At 43.5% G+C, this 9,290-nt stretch overlaps 1 protein-coding gene across 1 annotated transcript in view; it reads right to left on the minus strand.

Moving 5' to 3' along the window:
- LOC121693311 overlaps positions 1-242 on the minus strand; it is an 89,413-nt gene extending 89,171 nt beyond the window's left edge. The window contains exon 1 of the mRNA XM_042072663.1: positions 171-242. The gene's annotated coding sequence lies outside the window, so the exon portion shown is untranslated. The remainder of the gene's footprint in view (positions 1-170) is intronic.
- Positions 243-9,290: the final 9,048 nt, after the last annotated feature.

Below are 9,290 nucleotides of genomic sequence, written 5' to 3' on the forward strand. Positions count from 1 at the left end.
ATTTCACCATCACCCACCCACCCCCCCCCCCCCACCCCCCCTTCAGACACCACACACACAACATTCCAGTGAAGAATAAATAGAAATAAATAAACAAACAAACAAACAAATAAATAAATGTGTCATAAAGTGAAGTCAAATGATTAGATAGATCAGATAGGGTACAACACCTTGGTCATTATATTTGTAACCTGCATGAAGCCCACAGGATCTGAGCCTACTGGCAAACGGAAGAGGAATAAAGTGAAGTGACTGCATCATATTGAAGACCCATGACACTGGGGGCTTCCTCTATGAGTGAAACTCCTGATATGCCAGTGTAGATTTTTTTTTTTTTCTTTTTCGCCAAATGTCCAAATTTCCGTCAAGGATTCCCGGGACACTGAAAGACCGGGGTAGACGAAACTTGGTGGGCATGTAACCCCATATGGATAACATGGAACCATCGTTTTTCGTTTTGATCTGTAGCCCCCCCGCTGGACTGAACCCCCCGAAAGGAGGGTAGGGCAGAAACAGTTTTCTGTGAATATCTTGAGAACCGTTGGGCCTAGGATGACCAATTTTTTCCGTATGTTTGCCTCCAGGGGTCATGTTAACCCATTCCATGTGCACACATGTGCATAAACAGATACACACGCACACACATACATTCACAGTAATCATACGTATGACACATACTCACACAGTAGACATATGTACGCATGCATACACATGCACAAACACACATACGCAGACAAACACACAAGCACGCACACACACATAAACATAAACGTGTACACGCACACATGCACACAATTCAAGAATTTCTCAGAATTATGAACAGGCAAGATGGGGGTGGGGTTGTATAAAATGAATTTTACATGTGAAATCTATGAACTAATCATGTTTTGGTACTTGTTGTCTAGCAGATACCAGTGAGAATTGAGTGTGGATAATGCAATTTAGTGAGACAGTTAGAATCATATAGGCCTTTCAGCGTGATTTATTTTTGTGGAAAAAATGTGCTGGACTGGGTGGCGGTCATATTTTGTACCGCTCTGCGGTACATCTAGTTCACACTGGTGCTTAGTCACTCCATGCTACCATGAGTACATCTTTTGTGTTTGTGTGTGAGATATGTAATTCAGCACTGGGAATGATTTTGCTTTGATCACATTACAAACCTGTATGTTTCATTTACATTGATTTATTCAACTGATGCTTTAATACAATCAAATACAATGGATATATTCTATGTATATCACAAATACAACAAGTGTGTTTGTGTGTGTGTGTGTGTGTGTGTGTGTGTGTGTGTGTGTGTGTGTGAGTGAGTGATACTTTTTAGGTGTTGCACATTTATTACCATTAACTGTACAATACTTGTCAAGTCCAAAGTCAAGTTTTCTTTCGGCCAAACTTGGTGTCATTCTATCTTAGAGTCTGTGGTGTGTGGACGTGTACTTCCATTTTGTGACAACATCCTCTCATGTCAGTGTTTGGCCGTTTGATTTTTTTTTTTTTTTTTTTAGTGTATTTGGGCTTTTTTATACCTTTTAATAATAGGATAGTGGAGAATGACAGGAAGTGAGTGGGAGAGAGAGTCGGGGTGGGATCTGGAAAGGACCACGGGGCGGGAATCCAACCTGGGTCGCCGGCGTACGGTGCGCCACAGCTGGGGCCGGCCGTTTGCTTTTTGATGTGGTGAATTAAGGCCTACAGGTGACAGGAGGTGGTAGAGGGTGGAGTGGAGGCTTGATTCAAATCAGTAGTAGTGGAGGTGTACACATCCCCACCGGTGAGGTGCAGGGCTAATGGAACTAGAACTGCAAAGGAATGAAATGCCCGCACTCTGCTAAAACTCCCATATATTTTATGTGTTGCAACGTTTCGACCCGGCTGGGTCTTCCTCGGGCAAATGTTCCTCATCGGTGAGAGAAAAAGTCCCCGGCCACTCTGATGACCACATCACCGTCCACTTTATTATTAAAATCATGTGTAGTAACAGGTTCTGCTTTATTGTCATGTTCCAGTTCTCTTCCCAAAACTGATTTCTACACAAGAGTCACCATCCAGCTTCCTGTGGTCACTGAATCAAGCGTTACAGGAAGTGAATAAAACAAACCTGTCTGTTTAGAGAGGCCTCTACAGAACTGATGGTCAAAGGGCCGAATGACCATCGTGCTGCCCCTCTAAACATCCACCAACGGGGCAAATCACGAAGCAAATCACACTAATCGTGTGATGACAACCTGCAGTTGCCACATGGAGAGCCCCTATCATTTCATTTTATGTGACTAACAGTCACCAGATGGAGATACTGTATGTGACTAATAGTGTTATTTCCTCAGCGAACCCACAGAAGCTCCCAAATATAACTTCTAGTCTGTCTTCTTCCACTCGCATGAGAAAGGCCTTGTGTGGCTAAAAGCCACACACACACACACACACACACACACACACATCAGCAGATGAATATCTCTTTTTGCACCCAAGTACATGAGAAAGCAGTTCACACACTCACTACCTACATAATGTGTTGCATGCACTTTTATTTATCGTCATCATTAACTTATCAGCTTTTACATTATTAGCTTGTCATTCCTCTGCTTCAGCTTTTATTTACTGTTATCATTCGCTTATCATTCCTGTTTCAGCTTTATCTGCTCTCTCTAGCTGTTGAAATGGAGAAGCTTATTTCTCACGTTCCTCTGTTTTGGAAATGCCTCAGCAGAGCTTCACTGCGTGGCACATTCATCTCCACCTCCAGACAGGAAGTGATGTTAACCACATGCAGCTCCTCTCACACTACAGAGGAAGCTGCCAGTAACGGTCTGCTGAAGGCTACAAAACATTCAAATATTTTATTCTAAATCTTTTTAGATCAACTTAGTCTGTATGTTTGTGTGTGCTTGTGTATGCGTACCCACACATGTGTGTGTGTGTGTGTGTGTGTGTGTGTGTGTGTGTGTGTGTGTGTGTGTTTGTGCTTGTGTACATGTACCTGCATACGTGTATACCGGTGTGTGTGTGTGTGTGTGTGTGTGTTTGTGTGTGTGTTTGTGCTTGTGTACGTGTACCTGCATACGTGTATACCAGTATGTGTGTGTGTGTGTGTGTGTGTGTGTGTGTTTGTGTGTGTGTTTGTGCTTGTGTACGTGTACCTGCATACGTGTATACCAGTATGTGTGTGTGTGTGTGTGTCACAATGGTGCTGTGCAGATCATGATTATTTCTGTCCACTTCCTCTTTGTCACTCAGCCCAAAGTTTCTGTTAGTTTTCACAGAATGAAACTGAGTTGGTGTTGGTGTTCTCAGTGTGAAGTCAAAGGAGGTTACTATTTGTAACCTCATTATTGCGTGAGTTCATGTTCACACAATATGACAAAAGGCCAAATTAAAACTGAGGTTGTGAAATGACCAACACAATTTCCCTGAAACTGCATTGTGCATTGGTATGAGTGTTGTTTGATATACTCCTTTCCCCTTCCTACACAGAACATCTGGGGGGCCGTATGAAACCTGCTGGCGGGCCTGATCTGGCCCCGGGCCTTATGTGTGACACCCCTGGCAAGGTGTCCGGACTTCAGAATGGAGAACCCAAATCCACAACCAGTGAAACAAGGCGTGAATCAATCCAGAACAGTGTCTCAACAACAATAACACTCATGCAGAACTAATCTTTATACACTTACTCCCAGGACACAGAAATCACAATCCAACAAAGACACAAAGCCAACACAGAACCCAAATACACAGACATTGACAGAACAGATAATCAGTGAAAACAGGAGACAGAGACAAAAGAGACCAGGTAAGAACAGAACATGGAGGGAACAAGCAGAGACAAGAAGCAAACACCAAATAAGGAGAACGGTGGAGACAGCACATGACAACGGAGCACATGACCACAAAAACAAAACCCAACAGAAATAAGGAGCAATACCCAACATGGCCAGCAGTGGGCCAGTGGGTTCAAGTCCAAACTGAGACACACACACAGGTAATTTAGAGTGGGCTATTCAAAGTTTTCCAGATATCCAGTTTGATGACTTGTCAGGGTCAGCACATCTCTGCAGTATGATGACATGTCATTTGAAAGTGAATGCAGTGTTGTAGCCGCGGCTCATTCATACACAATGGCCTGAGAAAATCAAGACTGCCACCTAGTGGTGGTGGGGGCGAGGGCAATTAGATGGATCAAGACCTGTTCTTGTGCGGATCATACAGTAAGGTCTCATAATTACATCAGTGGTAGCTGGAATGTCCTCCCAGTTCCTACCAAAGCAAGGGCGCTCCTCTCGTTCTTCAAAAACCTCCTGTAGACCCAACTGTTCTCCTCTCTTAGCACTGCTAACAGCTGGACATGCTTTATCTAGCTCTTACTCACTGCCCTCTTCCCTATCCTGACTATCCCTCTTCTCCCTTCCTTGACTTTGCTTAACCTGTTATTCTATTTCAGTGGTTCTCAAACTGTGGTGCGGGTTCCACTGGTGGTACCGGACTCTCTCTAGTGGTTCTCTCTGGTGTGGATGGATGAGCTCAGTGATATAACTAGGGGCCAGCCCCTTTAGGGCATTACAAACAAACAATGGGACCTTGAATTGGACTCTACAATGAACTGGGAGCCAATGCAAAGAAGCCAGGACTAGAGAAATGTGTTCATGACTCTTTGTAGCAGTCAGCTGTCTTGCAGCTGCATTGTGAACTACGATTTAGTAGAGACTGGGGGAGCCTCATAGAGGAGGAGGTGCAGTTATATAGCCGTGATGTGATAAAGGAGGTGCAGTTATCTAGCCGTGATGTGATAAAGGAGGTGCCGTGATGTCATAAAGGAGGTGCAGTTATATAGCCGTGATGTCATAAAGGAGGTGCAGTTATCTAGCCGTGATACGATAAAGGAGGTGCCGTGATGTCATAAAGGAGGTGCAGTTATATAGCCGTGATGTGATAAAGGAGGTGCAGTTATATAGCCGTGATGTGATAAAGGAGGTGCAGTTATATAGCCGTGATGTCATAAAGGAGGTGCAGTTATCTAGCCGTGATGTCGTGATGCGATAAAGGAGGTGCAGTAATCTAGCCGTGATGTCATAAAGGAGGTGCAGTTATCTAGCCGTGATGTCATAAAGGAGGTGCAGTTATCTAGCCGTGATGCCGTGATGTCATAAAGGAGGTGCAGTTATATAGCCGTGATGTCATAAAGGAGGTGCAGTTATATAGCCGTGATGTGATAAAGGAGGTGCAGTTATATAGCCGTGATGTCATAAAGGAGGTGCAGTTATCTAGCCGTGATGCGATAAAGGAGGTGCCGTGATGTCATATAGGAGGTGCAGTTATCTAGCCGTGATGTCATAAAGGAGGTGCAGTTATCTAGCCATGATGCGATAAAGGTATGCATGACTTTTTCCAGATCACTAAAAGAAAGGGTTTGCATTGTTTTTTCGCAACTGATAAAATCTATTTTTGACAACAGAGCATATTTGTTTATCAAGACAGAGCTCTAAGTCAAGAATAACACAGAGATTTCTGGCATGGGCCCAGACATAAGGGCTGAAGTGATCAAGCTTACTGGCAAGAGTGTGTCTGGATTTGGGAGGGCCCGACATCATAACCCTGTTTTGCTACTGTTCAACTGGAGGAAGTTGTTTGCATCCAGCTTTTAATATCATCTAGACAATTGAGGAGAGGCTGTAGGGAGCCCCGAGATTTTAGTGGAAGATGTAAAATTAAGTCATATTTTCTTATAACGTTACCTAGTGGGGCCATGTAATGACAAAAGAGGAGAAGGGGATGGATGAGGAAAAATGACCACTGATAGCCACTGAGAAAGTTCTGAAAGTCCTGATCACTGAAGTTCAAGTCCTAAAAGATCTGATCACTAAAGTTCAACTTAAAACTATTTTTTGTCTTTCTTGGGGAAAATACAACGCAAAACAGTATGTAGAATGTAAAATATGCAGTTAAGCCTATGCTACACTATTTTAATGCCATTCTTGGAAAGCCAATTGTTTTCTGAGGTCATAAATGATCAGACAAGTGCTCTCTTTGAGCAAGCACTTTCACTAAAGTCAAGTCAACTGTCAGACTCTGTAGAAGACTTATTTGATCACTTTAATGCAAAAATGGCAAACATTATGGATGACATTGCTCCATTACAATTCAAGAAAGTTAAGGACAAACAGAAAGCACCATGGAGGCAAAATCCAGCAGTTAAACTTCTAAAAAGAGAGTGTAGGAAGACTAAAAGAAAATGGCGTAAATACAAACTTCAGATCCACTATGAAATCCATAAAGAGATGCTCCGCACATATAACTCTGAAATATGCAAAGCAAGACAGTCTTTCTTTTCTAACATTATCAATAGAAGTTCAAATAACACTCGTATTCTATTTTCAACTGTTGATAAGTTAACAAATCCCCCCTCACAATTAGCGCCTGAACTTCTCTCAACTAATAAATGCAATGAGTTTTCATCTTTTTTTAAAGGTAAAATTGACAAAATCAGACTCAACATACCTGCTCCATTACAAATTCAACAACCTGAACTTCCAGCAACAAACAGAGGGAAACTAAACTTGATGTCAGAGTTCAGCTTGATAGACTACGAAACACTTGAAAAAAAGGTACAGAATCTCAGCTCTTCCACATGTGTCTTAGACACTCTGCCTATCAATTTCTTCAAAACTGTTTTTCACCTCATAGTGGCGGATGTCCTTCAAATTGTAAATGTATCACTGCTGTCTGGCACTTTTCCTAAGTCACTGAAAACAGCTGTTGTAAAGCCACTTCTCAAGAAGAATAACCTGGATGCCTCCATGCTAAACAATTACAGGCCCATATCCAATCTACCTTTTATTGGCAAAATTATTGAAAAAGTAGTCTTTAATGAATTAACCACCTTCCTAACATCAAATGGGTATTTTGATTACTTTCAGTCTGGTTTTCGGGCAAATCACAGCACTGAACAGTCCCTCCAGGATTTTGCGAGAATGTTTTGAGATTGTTGCGATTTAAAATGCCTGAAGACCAAAATCACACTGATCCTCTTGATGCTTATTAAAAAGGATAAGTAAAGGTAAATAGTAAGGGTTACAGAAAATCAAAGTAGGCCTACTTTATTTGTGTAAATACTTTGACTGGGGTAATTTACTAAGCAGTATAACCTTTCGTAGAACTGTCCAAAAAAGACAGCCCCCTAAAGAGATGGCATCATGTCATATGTTTCAATACATTCATACAGGCTATATTGTAATTCATATTAAGTTCATATCTTTTTAATAATTCATATTCTGTGACTTGCATAATTACTAATAGCCAACTAAGTATCTAGTAATTTCATATTGATTTAAACTATTAGATTACATTTTTTCTTTAATGTTATTACATTGGTGGTGTACGTCTAATTGACTGCCTGCCCCTTTAAGGACGTGAGAGTAGCCTAATTACATTTCTAAGTGGATTGGAACGCTTGCATCTCACTGTGTTCGGCTACGAGTGGAAATAACTTTTTGCATAGTGCATTACGATATGTGGATGGAATTCGGGATGTTTTCTATGTCATTAGTTAAAATAAATGTTAAAAAATAACTCGAATTAAATCATTCTTGGATCACAGAAGAGGTAAATGTCTTGCAATGTTATTATGATTTTGGTAGCACTACACAAACTGAGCCCACAAGCTAGCAAACATGACACGAGCTAAAAGGACATCTCCAGGTGTAAACGTTTGCCAGTGGGTGGCATACTGTAGCCTACTCAAATGTCAGTAAACCAAGTAGGCCTTAATTAACTTACTTTCATAGCCTAGGTAGGTTAGCAACACCAGGTTGAGAAATGCAAGTAAGCAGATCATTAACGTTAGCCTTCTATTTATTGTCATCAAAACTGCAGAGGAGTGAACAAGTTATAGGACAGTCTCTGGTGTCTGCAGAAGTGAATGTGGCATCTGACTCAATATTCTGCGCGAGGGACTGTTGTGGTAGGTGAAATTTCACGGGGAAACCATGATGATCGGTCAAATTTGCGAAAAAGTTGCAGTGTTTGGACAAATTTGCCCCCCACATGGTGACCACGAGCAGTGCGGCAACAATGGCCTCAGCCAACGGCCATCAGTCTCTAGCCACACGACAACCCTCTCAGAAGCACCCCTCCTCCTCCTCCCCCTCCACTCCCCTCATCCCCCCCATTATTACAGCTTCCGCAGTAAGTTATCTTTTAAAAAAACTTCATCCTCGTAAGTCTGTCCACCACCCCCGGCTGACTCAGACACGTGCCTGCCCTACCCCCACCTCCCAGCCTCCCAGTCTCTCCAGCTCTACATCCTGGTGACAGCCAACGACCTAAGCCACCACCACCTCACGCCCTGCCCCTGCCTGACGCCTCTTTGCCTGTGCCTGTTGAGGCGTCCACGACTCTGGCAGCCTTGACAGGGACATCAAGGAGGTGGTCATCCCCCAGCCCCCACACCCACACCCCTTCAATACCAGTGCAACACTCACCTCCATCATCACAGGCTATCGTACCCCCAAAATCACTGGATATTGCACCCCTCCCCCACATGGCGATCACAAACAATGATGTGAAAACGACCTCAGTCAACAGCCATCAGACACACAGATCCCAGATGCACCCCTCCCCCTCCCCCTCCCCTCCCCTTACACCCCCCCCATCATCACAACAGAGCAAGTGACAGTCCAACTAAAGAAGCTGTGCATCAATAAAGCAGCGTGGCCTGACAGACTGTGTCCAAGGCTACTCAAGGCCTTTGCTGCTGAACTGGGGGAGCCACTGAAGCACATCTTCAACTGGAGTCTACGTCTCGGACAAGTTCCAACACTGTGGAAGACATCATGTCTCACCCCCGTCCCCAGAAACCACACCCCAGTGAGCTTAATGACTTCAGGCCTGTCGCTCTAACATCACATGTGATGAAGACACTGGAGCGACTGGTCTTAGGTATGCTCAGACCCCAGGTACGCCATGCACTAGACCCGTTACAGTTTGCATACCAGGAGAAAGTGGGTGTGGACGATGCCATCACTTATCTTCTACACAGGACACATTCTCACCTGGACAAGGGGAAAAGTGCTGTGAGAATCATGTTCTTTGATTTCTTAAGTGCTTTTAACACCATCCAACCCCTCAGACTGGGAGACAAGCTCTTGCAGATGGGTGTGGACGCTCACCTGGTAACCTGGATCACAGACTGAATAACTGTCTCTCTGACACTGTGATCAGCAGCACCGGAGCGCCACAGGGAACTGTGCTCTCTCCAGTCCTGTTCACCCTGTACACATCTGACTTCTGCTACA

The sequence above is a fragment of the Alosa sapidissima genome, chromosome 19, assembly GCF_018492685.1.
Source record: "Alosa sapidissima isolate fAloSap1 chromosome 19, fAloSap1.pri, whole genome shotgun sequence".
NCBI classification, from domain to species: domain Eukaryota; kingdom Metazoa; phylum Chordata; class Actinopteri; order Clupeiformes; family Clupeidae; genus Alosa; species Alosa sapidissima.